The sequence below is a fragment of the Lactuca serriola genome, chromosome 8 (assembly GCF_051521515.1).
Source record: "Lactuca serriola cultivar US96UC23 chromosome 8, Lser_US96UC23_V15, whole genome shotgun sequence".
NCBI lineage: Eukaryota > Viridiplantae > Streptophyta > Magnoliopsida > Asterales > Asteraceae > Lactuca > Lactuca serriola.
The window spans coordinates 147739359-147762673 of NC_136415.1; positions in this window are offsets into that span (position 1 = coordinate 147739359).

The window sequence follows — 23315 nt, forward strand, 5'->3', positions numbered from 1 at the left end:
AAACCGTGGTATAAAAACAGATCTACTTGTTAAAATGTTACGTTTGTTCTTGTATACGAAAGTAAACTTCTTGAAATTTATGTTTCTAGTACATAAGAGTTAGAAATTTGTTCGTAAAACTATACCTATTATAGTTTTCTAAAAGTGTGTCTTGTTTGTTTAGAAATACCTAGAAAAGGAATCACTTGTTTATGAAAGCATAGATTTTTGGTGTAGAGTCTAAGATAGACAAGAATAATCTAAGAAAAGTTTAGTTTATACATGCATTACAAAAAATTTATATTTCAAAAGATAGAATGCTATTTTAACATATGTTATATATATGAAAGTTCCTTAAAGGTTTATAAATCGCATGTGATTTGGATATATAACAGCATATAAAAGAGTTTCTTTATGTAACACACGATAATACTCGTGTGTTTTACTTGTAATCCCCCCTTGAAAGCATATAAAAGAATTTATAGAATATTTAAAAGGTAAATTAAGGGGTATGAACTCACTTGAAAGTTTGAAGATAGGGAGATGGAAAACCGGGCAGAGTTTCGTCTCGGGAAACGGATTTTCCTCGGGATTCTCGGGAATCTCGGGAGTAAAATCGACCCTCGGGACTTGAGCAAAAAGACCAGAGCTTCGGGTTTGAACGGGCACGGAAAACGAGGCAAGATTGTGAGAGAGAGGAGAGAAATGAGCCCTTTTCTCGGAAGCCCTCACATCCTATTTATAGGAAGGCTGAACTACCTCGGTACGCGGGGCGTACGCTCGTACGCAGCGCGTACGCGTACGTCATGCATGACCGAAGCCTCGACTGCCTCGGCTTCGGATGGGACGGGTTGCTGGGGAGGCGGGTCGGACACTTCGGACGGGTCAGACGGGTCGGACGCCTCGGATAGGGCGACGTGGACGATCAGAGGCCAAGTCTCTCGGGTACGCAGGGCGTACAGGGGTACGCAGCGCGTACCTCGGATGAGGACGCTGACTCCTCTTCGGATAAGGTCCGATTTTTGAATTAAATAAATATATAATTTATTTAATAAACTTCAAAAATTCATATCTTCTTCATACGAACTCCGTTTTCGATGGTCTTTATATCCACGCGTAGGTGAGACTATGCTCTACAACTTTCGTTTAGACTCCGTCGGCAAATTCCGAAATTATTTTTTTATTATTTATTTTAAACTCATCGTGTTTAAGGAATTTCTTTGAAAATTCATAACTTCTTTATCTGATGTCGGTTTTTGCCAGACTTTTTACCGCTTGAATACCATTGTCGAGACCTTCGATTCTCGTTTAGGTCATTCCGGCCAAAAGTCGCTCGATCTCCGATTCGAGTTTTTAGCTGTCTGTTGCTCAGCCGAACTTGGAAAAATCATAACTTTGCTATATGAAGTCGGATTTGGGCGTTCTTTTCACGTACGATCATGGTTCAAAGACATTTAAACATAGAAGGAAATTAAATAGAACTATTTGTACATTTTATTATGAAAGTAAATTTTATTACTCAAAAGTGGTTACAATACTTGACCCTTTTTGGTCATTACAAAGAGTTGAAATATCGGGTTGTCACACCTGGCTCAGGCGCGAGCCCAACCTGCTATGGATGTGGTGAAGCAGGCCACTACAAGAGGGACTGCCCCAAAGCAAAGAATGCAGGTGGATTGGGGAGAGTACTGGCAATAAGCCATGGGGAAGTGGTTGCTGACCCAACGGTGGTGACTGGTACGTTCCTTCTCGATAACTCCTATGCATGCATTTTGTTCGATAGTGGAGCGGAGCGAAGCTTCGTGAACCATACATTTGCTCACATACTTAAACATCAACCGCACGCACTTAAAGAACAATTCACGGTAGAAATGGCTAATGGGAAAACTGAAAGCACCAGGAGCATATATTTAGGATGCAACATAACTCTAGATAACCATTCATTTCCTATCGACCTTATGCCGGTTTCAATTAAAAGCTTGGACGTTATCATCGGCATGGATTGGTTGAGTCTTCATCGCACCGACATCATGTGCTTCGAGAAAGCAGTCCGTCTAAACCTCCCGTCTAACGAAACTCTCATCGTCTACGGCGACAAACCCAGTACAAGTCTTCGTATTATTTCAAGTATTCAAGCATAAAAGTATCTACGTAAGGAATACCATACATTCCTTGCTCACGTCGTCGATACGAGCCTCGAAATGAAAGAACTAAAGAACATCCCAGTAGTGAGCGACTTCCCCGACATTTTTCCAGAAGAACTACCAGGTTTACCTCCGCAAAGACAGGTCGAGTTCAGAATCGATTTAATTCCAGGAGCTACCCCAGTAGCTAAGTCGCCCTACCGATTAGCACCAGCAGAGATGCAGGAATTATCTGGTCAACTTAACGAACTGCTCAGCAAGGGATTCATAAGACCAAGCTTCTCGCCTTGGGGAGCACCAGTCTTGTTTGTTAAGAAGAAAGACGTATCATTCCGTATGTGTATCGACTACAGGGAACTCAACAAACTGACGGTCAAAAATCGTTACCCTCTGCCTCGCATCGACGATTTATTCGACCAACTCCAAGGGGCGAATTATTTTTTCCAAAATTGATTTGAGAGAGCATTTCAGACGCTCAAGCGAGCCTTGTGCACTGCACCAATACTATCCCTACCCGAAGGAATAGAAGACTTCATAGTCTATTGCGATGCATCGAATCAAGGGCTCGGGTATGTTCTGATGCAGCGAGGTAAGGTCATCGCCTACGCCTCCAGACAATTGAAGACACATGAAGTCAACTACACCACACATGATCTTGAGCTGGGAGCAGTTGTGTTTTCCCTGAAGATCTGGAGACATTACTTGTACGGAAAGAAAAGCACTATTTTTACCGACCACAAGAGTTTACAACACATTTTCGATCAGAAGGAGCTCAACATGAGACAACGACGGTGGTTCGAGCTACTCAGTGACTACGAATGCGGTATTCGTTATCATCCGGGTAAAGCCAACGTAGTAACAGACGCCCTAAGTCGGAAGGAATATTCTGGTCGCAGAGTCAAGTCATTGTCAATAACCATCCATTCACACTTGTCTAAGCAAATTCAGGCGGCCCAACTGGAAGCCATGAAACCTGAAAATGTGACGAGTGAATCCCTTAGAGGAATGGACAAGAATTTAGAAGCCAAGGGTGACGAAGCCTTATTTTTCATGAACCGGATCTGGACACCGAAACATGGTGGTTTCCGAGACTTGGTCATGACCGAGGCGCACAACACTCGGTATTCCGTTCACCCAGGTTCAGATAAGATGTATCTGGATCTTAAAAAGCTATACTGGTGGCCTAATATGAAAGCAGAGATTGCTACCTTCATAAGTAAATGCCTTACTTGCGCAAAGGTCAAGGTCGAGTACCAGAAACCCTCCGGTTTACTGCAACAACCAGAAATCCCAGAATGGAAGTGGGAGTGGATCACTATGGATTTCATAACCAAGTTTCCCAAGACAACGGGTGGACTTGATACCATATGGGTCATCGTCGATAGATTAACCAAGTCTGCACACTTCCTACCTATCAAGGAAACCGATAAGATGGAGAAACTTACGAGAACATACATTAGGGAAATCGTGCGACTACATGGTGTTCCTATATCCATTATCTCCGATAGAGATAGTAGGTTCACCTCAAGATTCTAGCAATCGTTGGAACATTCCCTAGGAACAAGGATAGACATGAGCACAGCCTACCATCCTCAGACCGACGGGAAAAATGAGAGGACCATCCAAACACTGGAAGATATGCTGAGAGCCTGTGTGATTGATTTTGGAAAGGCATGGGATATTCACTTACCTCTTGTTGAATTTTCCTACAACAACAGCTATCACACGAGCATCAAGGCTGCCCCATTTAAAGCCCTCTACGGTCGGAAGTGCAAATCCCCTCTGTGCTGGGCTTAAGTAGGTGACACCCAGTTGGCTAAGGGGAAAACTTCTGACAGTACTCTCACAGGTCTGAGAAATCATTCGGGAAACGACGGAGAAGATCGTTTAGATCCGTGAACGATTGAAAGCCTCCAGAGACCGGCAGAAAAGCTACACCGATAAACGTAGAAAATCGTTGGAATTCCAAGTGGGCGACTGTGTTTTATTGAAGGTATCACCCTGGAAGGGCTTGATACGTTTCGGAAAGCGTGGAAAGCTAAATCCAAGGTACATTGGGCCTTTCGAGATTCTCGCAAGAATCGGCCCAGTGGCTTACAAACTCAATCTACCGAACGAACTTCGTAACGTACATTCTACCTTCCACGTTTCCAACTTGAAAAAGTGTCTATCTAACGAGACTCTTGTAATCCCACTCGACGAGATCGAGATCAACGAGAGCCTCAACTTCGTGGAAGAACCTGTAGAGGTCATGGACCGCGAAGTCAAACAAACGAAACAAAGCCGCATCCCGATAGTGAAGGTTCGCTGGAACGCCAAGCGAGGACCGGAATTTACATGGGAACGAGAGGATCAGATGAAATTGAAATATCCTCATCTTTTTACTTAGTTATTTGTAATAATCTAGTAGCTTAAATTTGAATTTCGGGATTAAATTCCCTCTAACGGGGGGATGATGTGACAACCCGAAAAACTTCTCGCATGCACTCTTCAATTCTTACCAATATTAGACTTATTTTACTATATAGTAGTACCCTTTAGAGTCTAATGAAGCATTCTACATGTGATATAATCAAGGTAGGAGTGTTAAAAAGGGTTAACTCGAAGTGTAGGAATCAAAAACCGGGCCAAACACTCCAACACATGGAGTGTGCGGCTACACACTTGAGTGTGCGGCCACACACTCTTGTTTGTGGCCTCACACCCTTCCCAACCGCACACTCCACCTATATATACCACACTTGAATCATTTTTGAACACTTCCTTCACTTCTTCAAGCATAGAACACGAAATCCTCTCAAGTATCATCCATTCTCCTTGAAGATCTTCAAAAAAAGGTACCAAGATCACCATCTGGCCGCACACATGGCAGCACACACCATCTGCCTGCACACATGGCTGCACACAGGGCCGCACACATGTGTTGCCAGCACACTAGGCCGCACACCTGGCCGCACACACACATATAGTGTGTATTTTGGCCATACACCCTCTTGTATAGCCTTATAAACCCTCATACAATCATATATGATTATAACACTTGATTATAAGTGTTTACTAGTCCCTTAGATGGCCCCAAAATCATCAATTAGTTGTTCATAACACTAATTATATCCATATATGTGCCAATATATGCTAAATAGGATTCGCGTGTGTACTCAAGTCACCACTTGACACCTAGCATCAAATCCAACTTTGTCATCAGAACCACTCACTACAGGTGAGTTCATACCCCTTTAATTAACCTTTGAAATACTTTTAAATGTTTTAAATACTTTTATGGGGGGGGGGGAATAAAAGTTGAATACTTATAGTTATTACATCAATCACATGTGATTAATAACTACAAAACCAATGATTTCATCACTGTTTCAAACTGTTTAGCAAACTGTTTTACTTCAAAATGTTTTACAAACTCTTTTACTTATCAAATACTTTTATTTAAACTTTATTATACTTCTTATAAATTGCATGTACATATATGCATAGATATATAAGAAATGTTTAAAAGGCTTAGGAAGGCCATCCGCCCTATTTCCTTTTCCTCGATTTGGATGTGGTCTGGTGGGATGTCGGGTAGCCGTCCGAGGGTTGTTTCAATATTAATTATATATCATATGTGCATATATAGACATAAAAGTACTTCCATATTCATGCGTATTAGTTACATCATTAGTAAGTTCCCATCGGGGTAACACAGGATCATACTACTACAATTTCTAGATCAATGAGTCAGTTCATTCATGAGAAAATACTTATTACTATGAGAACGTATACATTACATTACTATGAGAACATTTACAACTATATTAGAAAGGGAACATATACAACTATACTAAAGAAGAACATATACAACTATACTAGAGAAGAACATATACAACTATACTAGGAAGAGAACATATACAACGATACTAGAACAAGTAACATTACATTACCTATACATGAATACATTTACAATTGTGATCCACTGTATCGGGCATGCCTTAAATGTCATGGCCCGAGTTGTAACCAGAGTCTCTTGGAGGGAGAGCGTGAGTTTGCGTATAGATCTATACTGGATTGACTATCCTACACCTTGCTGCTAGCTACAGCCGGACCTGCAGGTCTGCGGGTGCCAAACGTCATACCTTTTTACGACCTACATTTGTCGTTGTTACTCAGTCGATAGTATGGTACAATTAATCACGTGATACCTTAATATAAATCCGGTTTAAGGTAGTTAGTACAGCAGTAGTTCCTATAATACAACACTACAGTACTACATTAATTTACCCATTACATACATTTAGTTATTATTTCACTTAAACATTAATGTACAAACTATATTTTGTTAATGATAGTTACACTTGGGAAATTACACACTTTTACGGTAAACAAACATACAAAACAGTTACGCCTTGGTAGAAGGCTACTTTTAATAGAAAATATAGGTTTTTCTGAGAGATTCAAACTTTTACAAACACGTACAAATTTTCACATACCTTTATCACCAATGTTTACAAACTATTGTTTAAAACTATGTTCAAACGTTTTGATACAAACACCGACACTAAAATACTTATGAACTCACCAGCATTAATGCTGATAAACTCTTTCAAAATAACTTGTATTCTCAGGTCATAAGTAGACAGGTACCGAGACCAGCTTTTGAGAAGATGGAGCGCATTCAGGACTCATCTTATTATTTTGATTCACATTATTTTTGGTGTCTATAACTGTAAAGAACACACTTGTATTAAAATTATATATTTAATGCAATGGATGATGTTGTTTACTTGTTTACTATTACTGTGTTGTGATACATTACATGACGTCCTCCGCCCCAGAACGTTTCCGCCGTTCTCGGTTTTGGGGTGTGACAGTTAGTTTAGATTAATAGAAAATTTATGAGATAATTTGTTTTCGATCCAAATTGATCTAAGAGTTGTTCATAAAATGTGTTTTTGTAACTTGTCCTCAAGTTATATGAAAAGTCTCATTTATGATTTTTAAAACTCAGAAGATTTCCATAAGTTATGAAAATGAAGAGTCTCATTTTTAAATGCTTTAAAGTCTTCCATAACTTGTCCTCAAGTTATGGAACTTGAAGAGTTTTTTCATTAAAACTACTTTAAACTCATAAGTTATGGAATTGAAAAGTTTTTGAATTGTTCAAAACTTGCCCTCAAGTTTTGGAATTTGTAAAGTTTCCCCCCATGAATACTTTAATTCCAAGTTAAACACTTAGAATTTTAAAAGTTAAAATTCAACCCTTATACTATTATAATATTAATAGTTAGTAGTTATATATATATATATATATATATATATATATATATATATATATATAAGAACAAAGTCAGTCTTACCGTTAGTAGACCTCATTCACGAACCCGATCTATAAAGGGGGGGGGGGTATAAGGTTACTGCCTATAAAATGACAGTTTAATGGGTGTCCACTCTCACCCACCGCTTCCTTGACTGGTGGAGGGTCGTTAGCCGAATAGGTTTGACAGTACATTAATTCTCCGTTCGTTAAAAGTATAATGATAAATACTAATCAACTAAACACTTATAAATTCCCAATCTTAGTTACTTAGGAAAATGTGAATTTGGTGCTAACCCATGAAATTGCACTTTGTACCTTACCAAGTCGTTGGTAGAGCGTGTGTGGGTAACCGAAATACTAACATGGACAAGTAAGAGTAGAAAAGGGTAACTTAATGTTTATCATAGATTGGTGGAGCGTGTGTGGGTAACCGACACATCGATTAGGTGATAAAAATTAAGGGCACCAAGTTAATTTGCATGGTTATTCACACCTTGTTTGTGATCCTCGGCATCCCAATCACAAACTTGAGAGGGAACAATCAAGATTTGAACATGCCATTGAAAAGTTCAATGAATCTCAAAGGATTTAGGAGTTTCAATTCACTTAAGACCTAAATTCTTTTTCGTTTTTCGTGGTGGAAATTGGTAAATCGTCATTTACCTACCTTGAAATATTTTATAGCTTGGATTACGACATCCCTTTTCCAAGTTATAAAGTACTGTGTTGGGTCCTAGCCTTAATATTTCATATTGGGTGTTATATTAAGGACTTAAATCAACTAACCTTAATTTCTCCCATTGTAGATGTCTGGTTCAGACAACTATGATCTTCCCAAATCTCTTGGAACAAGCTTTCCTAATGAAGATGATGTCCCATGGTTGGATCATGGAAATCATACTTCTCTTCCTCCACCTCCTCCAATAATTCTCCCTAACCCACAAGTTTAAAGACTTGAATAGTTCAAGGTCACTCAAGCCCTATTGGCAAGTCTATGTGAACTCACATCTTGGAGATGAAGTCACATATTGACAGGCCGGGAGAGTTGGGTGTCAAAGTCTCAAGGAAGTTGGCTGTTGACTGGATTCTTCAATCACTTCCTAAGTCATATAGTGAGTTGTTTAAGGATTACTGTGTAACAGACTATGACATGACCCTTAATTATCTTATCTATTTGCTTAATGTTGCTGAATCAACAATGATTTAGAGCACCGGTAAAGAAAATTTGATTGTAAGATCGACTTCCCAAACTTCCATGGACATTGACAATGGTAACATTGGAAATCCAGAAAAGCTTTCTCTTCCCAATGGAAAGGGATCGACCATAGTCAACCTGGTTGACCAAATGGTGAAGACAAAGGCTAAGTCTGAGATAGTCCCATGTACCATTACTAAAGAGTCCATAAGTTTCTATTACCAAAAGAAGGGGCACTGGTTGTGAAGCTGCCCTATTTACCTGAAAGTTCACTAGGATGGTAAAAGTCAAAGTTTTATTCTACTTCGGGTAAAGTCCACTATCTAACTCTATTAAGTTCCTATTTGGAGATTCTTATTAAATGATGTGACTAGGTCGCATTTTGATGTTTTAAGAATCAAAGAAAAGAGATGAAGCTTAAAGGAAGAATATGTTGATTTTGATCGCGAAGATGGTTTTCGATAGCATGGTTCGGTGATCTGAATTTTGAGTTGTTTCTTAAGAGTTGTGATAGATTGCCTAGGAATAAATAACATCATTGTTTTTCATATGCATTTAAATTGTAAGGATAAGTTTTTTTTTTTACAAGTTTTAAAATAGAAGAAAAGTTTTAATTTTATTTATTTTAAATATTCTAACAATGGCATTTGTGAAAAATTGTTGTTTATATGATTCCATTATTAGCAATATTGGAAAATGGATTTGATTCTTTCAGTTGTGGTAGTGTCATAATTTACCAAATAAGGAAAGATTCTCATCACCCAAGTTCCAGTTGGATAGAAACTTGGAATCATGCAACTGGTATGTTATGATGAATGAGAATTTTTTTCATCTTTGAGAAATTAAGACTAATTCCTTGTTCACATGTATACGTGAGTCAAGTGAAGGGCTAGGGAATCAGGTACACTAGGTTGTGTGTTGGTCAGGTCCACCACAAAGATCGATAAGACTATTCGTTATGATTTAATAAAGTTTAGTAAATATGGTTATGCTTACAAGTTTAAGTGTAATTCTGAAACATTAGAAAAGATTTCAATGTGTAGCAGAACGAATAAGAAGAATCAAATTGGGCAGAAAGACAAAAGTTTCTCCAATCTGAAGAGATGGGAGAGTACTTGAGTATCATGTTTTCTGATTATCTTAGTGATTAGGAAACCATGTCACAATTGATACTCTAAGGATATCTTAGTGCATTTGTAATGCTAAGAAGAGGAATCGTAAATTGTTGAAGTAGCTAAATCAAAAGATGAATTATACTTTGTTCCAAAATTGAGTCTTAGAGTAATACTCCAAGATTGCAACTTGAGTGACATAATACTAAGAAGGTTTATAACACTTGTCAAATGTAGAGTAAAATGTTTCCTTACTCTTGTACATTTGAAATTGGTAAGTTGTGATGTTTTAGATAGAACAAAGACCAACTAAGACCAATTGTGTGAAGTGTTTGTCTTGATAAGAATCCGAACAAACTCTTGAATATTTGTTTTTTCAAGGAATGGTTCTTAACAAGAGAATCTTATATGTCAAGAGGTCAGTGGGAGTCTTAAATATCTTGAAAAAGTTTCAAGAACTAATCAAGAATAAAACCTATTGCTTATCACTAGCACACGACTTGAGGTTTATAGCCTATCGTGTTGACATATTCTTGTTTCTATGACCATTCCAGTTAAATTTAACTATGCAGGTGAGTTCTATGAGTTCTCAGTTGTTTAAATAACTACTTGGAAGCAATGGTAGGCCCTTGTGCTGCCAAGTGGCAAAAAGTTAAGATTGCACAAGTTTAGCCCATATGAGTTTGGATTTGTCACTAACCTTGTCTTGTGATTATGGTTATGACAAATTCACATGGATTGGAACACATACACCATAAAATCTAAGTGTCATAAGGTTTCTCTCTGATTCATGAAAATGATGGTGAGGAAAATGCTTTTGCGAAATAGATTTTAAGCATATAGCAATTGTGATATTTGCATTCTCAAAGTCGTTAGTGGAGCGTGTGTGGTTAACTGACACACTAACATGGACTTGTGAGAAATGGAAAAGGTCTGAACAATTGAGACTATGATTACAACATCCCTTTTCATAGTTCCAAAAATTGTTTAGACACACATGTGAGTTATCTAAGGAAAGGTGTATGATTTTGATAAAGTTTTATCAAAGCATCTCATATCAGAAATCTGATCTTTAGTAAGAAAGTCAATAAAGTATTGATTTCTAGAAGTCCAACTGATTTCTGGATACATGTGAAAGCTAGTGGGGGCACAAGTGTTATGCTAATAATTATCATGTTAGTGGGAGCATGATTATTATGTTTAGTATTGCAAGTTAGCATTGTTAGTTATAGAAAACAAAAGTTTCAATTGGGAAAAGTTGTTTTGATATAATTAAGGGAGAGAAAATTATACTTCATTTCAATTCTAAAAGCCTAGATTGAGATTTTAATCATCTTTAGTCAAGGATATATATATATATATATATATATATATATATATATATGAATTTTATGTTGGAATGGTTCAACATAAGGAAATTCTATATATATATATATATATATATATATATATATATATATATATATATATATATATAGCGTTCGTAAAATTTGATTATGATTACGCATCCCTCTTCATAGTTGAATTCTAAAAACATGGAAAATAATATATATATATATATATATATATATATATATATATATATATATATATATATATATTGTAGCAAAAGGCCGGTCTAGGATCATGTCTTTATGTGAGACATCATGAATCGTGTCCCATATGCTTTGAGTATAGGATCGATTACATGTGCTATAATATTCATCCGTTCTAAATTTTCCAAATGCCTAGGGCATTAAGAGGAAAAAAGGACTAGAACAGGATATGACTAAAATGATTAAGCAATTGTCGAGGACAATTTGAGGTTTACCAAAGATTGGTTGTCCATGGACAATTGGAAGTATAATGTTAATTTTAAAAGGACCATATTGACATATTCTGAAAAGAGGCAACTCTTGTTCAGAAGTGATAGTCAAATTGGGAATGTGGAAATGTTTCCATAGGAGGAAGTTATTCATTAAATCTGTGTAAGATTAGAAAAAATTAATGCAAGAAGGATGTTCAAAGGAATGTACTTTTGAATTTGAGACTTCGTTTCCATGGAATTGATCTTTATTGGAATACTTTATAATGTCTGTTGCCAAGTCTTTGTGACTTTTGTGCATAGTCATTACAAGATGATCAATGTATATAAGTTTAGAATCTAACAGATTTCGGTAAATAGTAGGAATTTGGAATTATTACATTTACGATAAGGATTTTGGATTGTGAAATGAGCATCATTGGAATCATGTTCAATTGGTCTATTTCACAAAGTAAGGATCACATAATAACTAGGTTATTCAAACTCTCCACAGTCAATCATACATTGGAAGTAGGTATAAATCAAGACTATCATGAATGGGTCTGTAGTTTGTCTAGGTGGCTTAGACATAGCTGCGGAGTTCATGAGTGCTCCTAGAATGAGTTTCGAGTATTGGATTAAACCCACACTCATTTGAATCACTTCATGGATTTATCACGAGTGATTATGAGACGATAATATCTTATATTCTTCAAACCAAGAGATATGAGTTGTAGTCTACAAGTCGGTTACACATTGATTATGTGAAAACGCACCTGTAACTTAGTGTTATAAAACACATTCTTGTGTGTGATTTGATAAGTATATAGAGCAACCATATGAGTCGAAGTTTATCCATTCATTTTACCCTTACTGGGATAAAAGCAATATATATGGGCCCCTCGATGATTTAGTGATGGCAAACGTAAGTGCTCGGCCGGGCCTAGACTGATTTGATTTGTTCAATTAGTCGGTCGTCATAAATCGGAAATTGGTAAACAACAAATGGATAGAGAGAATGATTATAATCCATGTCTCAGTGCATATGATATCTATAATGGAGGAATATATGACCCCTTATCTAATGGAAAAGTCATTGACCAGGTCAGAGTTCGACAACGACTTTTAAGAGCTACGATTGCTAGTAGGGGTTTGGAGTCATACTTGCAATAATAGTTATTAGAATTATCCAAGTGGGAGATTGTTGGATTAGTGTCTAAGTCCATAACTATAATTGGTATGTACTTGACCTGATTTGGCATGGTCCATTTGGGTTGCAAGACATTAGAACGATCTGGATAGACTTTTGTGAGAAAAGGATGTTTATGATTTATTAATATATTATAAGTTCTAATATATTAACATGAAATCATATTATTTAATTAGTATTGATCAGGAATTAATCTGGAATTAATTTTGTGATGAAAAGACACTAATTAAATATATGGGGATTGATTGTGTAAATCATTCATTCTTATATATGTAGGCTTATGATCCATAGTTCTTCAAGTTGGGCTAAACACATGGAGGTTTTAAACCATGGAGCATGAATAATATGGAAAGTCATGAGTTACATGGTGTAACCCTAATATCCACAATATATAAAGACCCCATAGCTCAAGAAATCAGCCCTAAGGATTCATATGAAAGGGCTAGCTGATTTTGAGCATAATAACTTTTCTCTCAAGTTATTCCAAGTTGTTGGTGGTGTTGTGTGAACCATTTGAGGTGTCACACTTGGGACACTTGGCTCTTAAGCTCCATGGAATCAAATCACAACAAAGAGGTATGTTATCCTAACTAGTATCTTGTATTATTTATGTCGAATGCATGATAGGTGTAGGTTTAATGCCTTGGAAACCATTTGCATGTATAATTAGTGAAAACATAGATCCAAGGTAATTAGGGTTGTATGTGCACCATAGGATGTTGTAGTATACTAAAACCCATCAGATTGTGGTAACGGGTGGTGGTGATAGGTGTGGAGGCGGATGGTGGTGGTGGTGGGATTATTAGTGTCGAGTGGTGGTAGTGGGTAGGCGATAGTGATGGGTGGTGGTGGTGGTGGTAATGGTGGTGGGGGTGATGATGACAGTTAATGGTGGTGGGTGGTAGGTGGTGGTTGGTGGGTGGTTGTGGTGCGTGGTGGTGGTGGTGATTTTGGTGGGTTATTGGTGGAGGTGGTGGTGGTAGCGAGATTATATGTATCTAATAAGATATGATTTATATGGACAATATTCATTATCACATTCTCGTTCAATAATTCTTGTACATTTAGTCACATATGATTTCTATACACACGATTGATTTTCGCGTTTTTGATTCAATAGTTTTTCTTTTTCCACATTAATCATATGTGATAAAATACATACAGTCATATACGATTAAATACATAAGAAAATATATTGAATAAAAAATGCAAAAATGAATATTATCAATATAAATCATATGTGATTTGATACATATAATCACATGTGATTAAGTACATGAGTACAACTATTGAATTGAGAAAAAAGTAATAAATCTTGTCCACATAAATCATATGTAGTTAGGTACATATACTCACATGTGATTATATGTATTTAATCAGATATGATTTTTTAGACAATATTCATTTTTGCATTTTTTTTATTCAATAGTTGGTCTCGTGTATTTAATCACATACGATTTATGTAGATAAGATTTGTTTTCACGTTCTTCATTCAATAAATCATATGTGATGAAATATATACAATCACATGTAATTATATACACGAGAACAACTATTGAATCAAGAACATTAAAACAAATTTATGTCCACATTAATCATAAGTGATTAAATACATATAATCACATGTGATTAAATATATGAGAAAAATTATTGAAACAAAAAATAAAAAATGAATGTTGCTCATGAATCATATGTGATTGGATACATATAATAACATGTGATTATACCTATCTAATCACATATGAATAAAGTTGAAAAAAAATAATTATTGAATCGAGAACGCAATAATGACATATATGATTAAATATATCTAATCACATTTGATTAAATATATATCTAATCACATGTGATTATGTGTATCTAATTACATGATTTATATGGACAAAAAAGAATATTGTTCTTATAAAGCATATGTGATTAAATATAAATAATCACATGTGATTATATACACATAATCACAAGTAGTGGTGGTGTGTAGTGATGTTTGGTTGTGGTAGGTGGTAAGTGGTGGTGGTGGTGGTGGTGAAGGGTGGTGGGGGTGACATGGAGGGTGGTGATTATAGTAGGTGGCAGGTGGCAGTGACAAGTCGTGGTGATGGGTGGTGGAGACGGATGAAGGTGATAGGTGGTGGTGGTCGGTGGGTGGGTGATGGTTGGTGGTGAGGGTTATGATGGTTTATGTTGGTTTTGGTGGGTGATGGGTGGTGGAGGCAGCTGGTGGTGATAGGTGGTGGTGATTGTGGTGATGGGTGGTGGTGGTGATGGGTAGTGGGTGGTGGTTGGTGGTAATGTCAGGTGGTGGTCATAATGGTGAGTAGTGGGTGGGGGTGATGGGGGCATGTGGTGGTGGTCGGTGGTGATGGATGGTGGTGGTGGGTGGTGATAGGTGGTGATGGTGGTGGTTGGTGGTGATGAGTGATTGAGGTGGGTGGGGAAGGTGGTGATGAGTGGTGGAGGTAGGTGGTAAGGATGGTGGCGGGTGGTGGTTTTTGTGGGTGGTGGTGGAGGTGGGTGGCAGTGGTCGATAGTAATGAGTGGTGGTGCATGGTGGTAGGTGTGGTGGTTGGTAGTGGTGGCAGATGGTGGTGGTGGGTGGTGGTGGCAGGTGGTGATGGTTGGGTGGTAGTAGGTGGTGGGTGGTGATTTTGGTGGGTGGTGGGTGGATGTGGTGGTGATGGGTGGCGATAGGTGGTGGTGGTGGTTGGTAGTGGTGGTACTGATGGGTGATTGAGGTGGGTGGGGGTGGTGGTGATGAGTGGTGGAGGTAGGTGGTGGCGGTTGGTGGTTTTGTTGGGTGATGGGTTGGTGGTGTTAGCGGGTGGTGATGCTGATGGGTGATAATGGTGGTGGTGGGTACTAGTCGTGGCGAGTGGTGGCTTTTGTGGTGGTGGTGATAAGTGGTGGAGGTAGGTGGTGATGGTTGTGGCGGGTGGTGGTTTTAGTGGTGATGGGTAGGGGTGGTGCTAGTGGGCGGTGATGGAGGTGGGTGGTTGTCATGAGTAGTGGTGGTCGGTAGTGATGAGTGGTGGTTGGTGGTGGTGGGTGACGGTGGAGGTGGTGGTGGGTGGTAGGTAGTGGTGATGGGTGGTTAGTGAGTTTTTTTAATTGTTTGTAACAATTGATTGATTTTTAAGAATATTATTTAAAAAAATCATATGGTCCAAATTTGTTCTAAAATGTTATCGCAATAAAAAAATGTTCTCGATTGAATGCTCATATATATATATATATATATATATATATATATATATATATATATATATATATATATATATATATATATATATATATATATATATATATATATATATAACGACAAACGATTTAAGAATAACAAACTTTATGCATTTCAAAATTTTGCTACATATGTTTTTAATATTAATACATCTATTCCTTAGTATTAAGGGTAACTAACTGTTGCGTTTGTTGTCATTTGATCACTTTTTTTTAGTACTCAATATATACCATCGAACTTGTTGATTGTGTTTATCATAACCCTTTTGACCGGCTTTTGACCTGTGATAGACGGTCAAAGGGTTATGGTAAACATAAATAACAAGTTCGATGGTATATTGAGTACAAAAAAAGGAAAATGGCCAAATGAGAACAAATACAATAGTCGGTTACCCTCCTGATTCATTTTTCCTTTACTCATTTACTGAAAATCTCACGTCATCTCCTATTGATATTAATGACTTTATGAGATTCATTCTTGTTTCTCATCAAAACATAACCCACAAAAGAACAGTATTCATACATATAAAACTTTGTAATGCACTTGAATATTTATCAGAGGAATCTTGACTAAGCAGGTGCATTTCATTTCCATTTCCAATTAAATGATTTATTGTATCATGGATTCTAGACAAGTCTACAAACGAGTGGAATCACAAGTGTTGTGACTTTTGAGTTTACTTAGCTTTAAGATCGAATTCATGGGATAAGATACAACATCAATATGTACAATATCATGCAGCTTTTGGAGACACATCACCATAATATACCTTGAGGTAAACATTTATGCTGATAAATATACCTCTCATACACAGTTATATCCTTTTGCAGAGAGGTGTTGACAACTAATCACAATAAGCATAGCATAGACCATGTATTAACGAAGTTACCCCTCCAAAACGCTCTTCATATACGTTATGGCCAAAGAATGTTGCAGTCTTTGATAATTTTGCAACTTTAATTTCATTTAACTTTTCGGGGAAAATGACTCAGGAGGGTAACCTACTGTTGAGTTTGTTCTCATTTGGTCACTTTTTTTTTTTTTTTTGTACTCAATATAACATCGAACTTCTTGTTTGTGTTTACCATAACCCTTTGACCGACAATCATAGGTCAAAAGTCGGTGAAAAGGGTTATGGTGAACAAAAACAACAAGTTCGATGGTATATTAAATACAAAAAAAGAAAAAGGACCAAATGAAAACAAATACAACAACTAGTTACCCTCAAGAATCATTTTTCCATTTATAATTTATAGAAAACAAAATTTGCCATAAAAGTTTTCAATATTAACATATTTAGTCCTTAGGAATTATAAACTTATCTACTTCATATTTTTGCCATAAATATTTTCAATATTAACACATTTAGTCCTTATAAAATTTTGATTTATAGAAAAATTTTAAATGAGGTTTTATTTATTTATTTTTATTATAAAAGCAGTCCCTACGATTAATATTTTTGTATGTTGGCAGGTTGGTCCCTATGTAGAAAATAAATTATAAAAATTGCTCCCATAATTTACAGAAACGGTCATTATGTATTTTTACAGAAACGGTTCATGTGTTTAAAAAAATTACAAAAATAATTCGTAAAGTTTTACCATAAAAGTTTCAATACTTTTCCACTTTCGGCCCCTCCACAATTTTTTTTACCATATTATTTTGTGGAGTTGACACTTTTTGTCTCCCAAATTTGATATTCTCTACTACTGGCCATAAAGGTTTCAAGAGTTTGCCACTTTTGGTCCCTGACATTTAACAAATGTGACACCTTAAGTTTTTGCCACATTAGTTTGTAGAATTGGCGTTATTGGTTCCCCACCTTCGATATTCTACTATGCGGCCATACTTTCCTCAAAAAGTTATACACACACAAAGTAGAAACAGCAAACGAGAAAAAAGAACCAAAGAAACAACGAAATATATAAATAGGAAAAAAAAATCGGATAGTCATGAAGTTTATCATGAAAGTAAAAACTAAACAGACAACTTGGATATGTTTTTGTCTAATCTAACTACCAAAAAGTAATCATTTTGATATATTTTGATAGAAAAATTATTCATATTAGACCACTTTTACATAAAAAAATGGAATGGTAAAGCTCACTCACACCACACACTCTAAGAAAATGACATCGCAAGAATCCAAGATCCACTGAAAAATAGCATGACAACTTCAATCCAAAATTATTATCAACATATTTTGGCAACGTATTTTTATCGTTGTGAAAATCTATTTCACTTACTTTTGTCCCACTTATATACACATTTTGAAGTACAATGCCTTAATCATAAAAAAGTCAAACTATAATCCCGCATAAAATGCAAACCAAAAAAAAAAAAAACTAAGGAGCCCGCATAAAACACAAACCAAAAAAAAAAATGAGGAGCGGAGTCCGGGTTTTTTTTCTAGTTACAATGAATTGTTATTAAAAAATTTGACAAACAAAACAAAAGACAAACTATAACACTTTTCGTTTGCTCGATACTTTAAAGAACTTATGTGTGAGTTTTTCTCGTTGCTACAAAACAGAAAATACCAAAAATAAGGGCATTTATGTCTTTTTGACGTGAATAATATAAAAGACATTATCAAATTCATCAAAATATATGAAAAGTTCACATTTTATTGATTCATCATTTGAAACAAATACATTTGATTTTCAATAAAAATACGTGGTTATTAATATTTCTTTTTACAAAAAAAAATTTGGTTATGTGTATTCTTCCCATGTGAATAATTTTATTCGCATGTGATTAACAAGGTTCAATCACATAGGAATAGCTTAATATAATGTGAAGAACAAGATTTAATTAAATGTGATTAACTTAATCAAATGTGATTAATACATATAATAAGAAAAATTATTAAAACAACCTCATATAATTATAAAAAAGTATTATATTGATATTATTGTTCAATTATGGAGAATTAAAAATAATCAATTTAACGTATTTGACCTGAAGTTCAATAAAAATAAATAGATGGTCAATATTCTTTCTTGCATTCTATTGTTCATAATTGTTTTTGTTTGAATACACACGCATATATATATATATATATATATATATATATATATATATATATATATATATATATATATATATATATATATATATATATGTTCATGTGTATTTGAGACCATTCTAATTTTTGTGAGACTATGAGACCAAATTTAAAAATAATTTTAAAATACAAAACAAATGGAAAAAATCCAAAAATTCTTTTTTTAAATATTATTTTCGAAATATGAATTAACTAAAAAAAATAAAAAAATTCCGTTTTTTTTTTAAAATACGTGAAATATTCTAATAGAATATTACACTGACATATTCTAAAAAATAATTTTAAAATGCAAAATAAATGGAAAAATCTAAAAATTCTTTTTTTAAATATTATTTTCAGAACTTGAATTAACTAAAAAAAATAAAAAAAAAATAAAAAAAAAATTCCATTTTTTTTGAAAAATACGTGAAATATTCTAATAGAATATTACACTGTACATATTCTAAAAAATAATTTTAAAATGCAAAATAAATGGAAAAATCCAAAAATTCTTTTCTTAAATATTATTTTCGGAACTTGAATTAACTAAAAAAAAATTAAAAAAATTAAAAAAATGCGTCTCACAAAATTACGCCGTCTCACATTAATATATATCTATATATATATATATATATATATATATATATATATATATATATATATATATATATATATATATATATATATATATATATATATATATAATATCCAGACGATAGCAAAACTGAAATTGACTATGTAGGAACGAATGTTAACGACCCTTTTTATAACACAATTTTTTCGTCGGAAAATTATGTATATATCAATTTATTATATTTAATTTTCTTAAATAGACATTTATATCGATATAATTATTTACCTAAATACAAATAAATCTTTTAAAAAAATTATGAATAACAAATAAGTTCAAATAAGAATCAATGCCCAGTTTACTCACATGCGACTAATATAAATTACTAGAGTCTTATTTTTTAAAGTAAAACATTTATATTTTCAAAACAAAAATTATTTCAAATTGGATATCGATCTATAAAGAATAAAAATTATCGAATTTTGAGACATTTGGTTAATCTTTTTTATATAATAAAATTGTAGCACCTAGTCCTTGGTACGCTCTTCTTTTATTTTTATCTATGTATTTTGTATTTTTGGCCTTGGACTCGGCGAGTTGAAGGACCAATTCGCCGAGTAGAAGTGAGATGGGACGCAGGGTTTAAGCCGTCTACTCGACAAGCCGGGTCCCAGACTCGACGAGTAGACGCTGTCTGGACAAAATACCTAATCCAATGGTTTGCACCCTATTTAAACAATGTTATGTCGTCCAAAACATCCCTTATGCTCCCAAAACACCTCTCATTGAAACCCTAGCCGTCGTTGAAGCAATCTAACCGTTATTGGTGGATTTTGGTGCTTGTGGTCTTAAGAAGGAAGGAGAAAATCTCGAGGTAGCAAGTAGAGACCAAGGGAACCCGAAATTGTGCACTTTCTACGGCTCATTGAAGGTAAAAAGCTGTAACCTTGCTGATTCATTTGTTAGATCCCTCTTTGGGGATATTTAGGGCTTTTAGAAGCCATTTTTGGTGGCCAACCATGTTTGCAAACATGGTTGGGGGTTAAAGCTTCTGAATCACATCATTTAAGGGGTCACTAGGCAGATTGAGTGGCTTTTGCACCCATGAAAGGCCCCACGCATCTTAAGAGCTTGTTTTATGTCTTTTTGAGCTCAATGTCCAATGCAAACACGTAAAGTTTGTAACTTTACGTGCTAGATCGATTATAGAAGCTTGGATCTATCTTTTGATCAAAGGTTGTACATCAGAAATCAAAGATTTAGATTGTGGACGTGACCAACTCGGCGAGTCCGTTCTTGGACTCGACGAGTCTGATGCTTTGAGCCCCATATCTGTTGAGATTCAAAGGAACCCAGTTGAGTGTTAGAAGGTTTGTAACCTGACATAAAGAATTACCCAATGCATTGGACGTGATTTTAGACCTAGAGTTCATGGGACTTGGCAGGTGCTAGAACAGACTCGGCGAGTCCAAGGCAATCTTCTTAAGGATGAAGATGAGCTCGACGAGTTGTTCATCAACTCGGCGAGTCGAGGACAGAACTTGTTCATCAGATAAAGGTGAACTCGATGAGTTGTTCATCAAATCGGCGAGTCGGATGAGTTATCATGTGATGTTCATATGAGAGAAGAACTCATCGAGTTGACGGCCCAACTCGACGAGTGGGGTCATGGATGAGGACGAGTAAAGGGTGAGGGACTCGGCGAGTTGACGGCCCAACTCGGCGAGTCGGGTCAACTTGAAGTTGACTTTGTCTGGACTTTGACTAACCCTTTTAGGGTTGTACTTGCTGTGTGTTGACTTGAAGGTCGTCTTGTAGGGATCGAGGAGTCGAATGGAGTCGACTTGTGTGCCAAGGAGAATTTAAACACTGCACGACATTGAGGTGAGTTACCTTCCAGTAGGGGTGGGTCTAAGGCTACAATGTCGGCCCACCAAAAAGGGGTATTTAGAAGATAATGGTCTTTGTGATAATTATCTTGGTCTGGTTATGTGTTGGTTATGAGATTTATTTGGATGATATCTTATGTGTATAGTAGGGATTAGTTTCCTTAACAGTGGTCCGTAGGACCCAAGGGTAGGTCAGTACCCGGATATGCCTGACTATATGTTTATATCTGTAGATTGTATGCTAGTGGTAGGGGTGAAATAGTCCCCAGTTGCCGGTTGAAAGATACCGATGTCGGATACCGGTTGAAAGATAACGATGTTGATTACCGGTTGAAAGATACCGATGTCGGATACTGGTTGAAAGATACCGATGTCGGTTACCGGTTGAAAGATACCGATGCTTGTTATTGGTTGAAAGATATCGATGTTGGTTACCGGTTGAAAGATACCGATGTAGGTTACCGGTTGAAAGATACCGATGATATTGTATGGTATGTGGTATGATGGGGGAACTCACTTAGCTTTGTGCTTATAGTTTTGGTTTTGGTTTCAAGTACCTCTTCGTCGAAGGGGAAGGAGCCGGCGGTGTAGTAGCGCATCACACGCACACATGGTTTTCTGCAAGGAGTTTTTGGGACTGTACTCTGATTTTTATTACTTTTGACATTTTGGTTTGGGACACAACAATATGATTTTATGAAGTGTTGTTTATTCGACAATATTTGGTAAAAATGTTTATGGAATTGTTAATTTAAAAATGAAATTTTCGAGCTTGAAATTTGGGTCGTTACAAGTTGGTATCAGAGCCCTGGTTTGAGGGATTCGGACACACCCTCGGGGGTGTCTGGACTCAATTCGAGGGACTAAAAGATTTTTACAAGGAAAATGGTTTTCTAAAATCTAAATTGAGAAATTTAAAAGACGAAGTATGTGATGCGTGCAACCGGCCGGGCTCAAGTAAGTTTTCCCCAAGATACCTATACTTATTATGTTATGTTACATGGTTTGATTCATAGAACTGCATGCTAGAATAGGACTAAGGATCTAGGAAGATGCCTTGTGTGCCTAATTGAGAATTGCATGCTAGTTAGGATTAAGGATCTATCAAGGATGCCTTATGTGATGGGTTTTATACAAACAATCATATGTGTGCATGCAACCCTAGAGTTGGATCTATGTTTTCACTATTAGTTATACAACTTTATGAACACAAAAAGAAACCTGGCATGCTATTAGTATTTTTGAAATCCACATAAAAGAATAGAATACATACCTTTTGTTGTTATATAGTAATAACAACCAGTTCCTTGAATCTCCTTAGCTTTGAAAGCAAGTACCACAAGTGTAGTACCTCTAATGGCTCACAAACACACTAGGTGAAAGGATGAATATGGGACAGAGGAGAGAAGGGTATCTTGCCCTAGAATTCGTCCCTTTTAGGGTTTCCCAAAGCTTAGACGAAATCTTAGTGCTTTAGGGTGCTATTTATACTTAAGGCTAACTACGGTTTCAAGGTGTAAACCCTAATCCCTTAGCTTAGGGCCTAAGCAAGTCCATGGACTCCTTTCCTTAAGCCCTTGGACGAAAACTCCTAGATCCTTCTAGGATTTTCGTTCAAGCCTTAATAAAGGTGATCCAATGGCCCAAAGCCTCAACTATTGAATAATTACAAAATAGCCCCTGTACTTTTAATTAATTCCTTTAATCCCGAAATTAATTCTTAATTAATTTCTGATTAATATTAATTAATAATATGATTCCAAATTAATATATTAACAAATCATATTTATACCCCAATTTATTATTCTTAACAATAAACCAGCCTCTCTCCTCAACAATCATC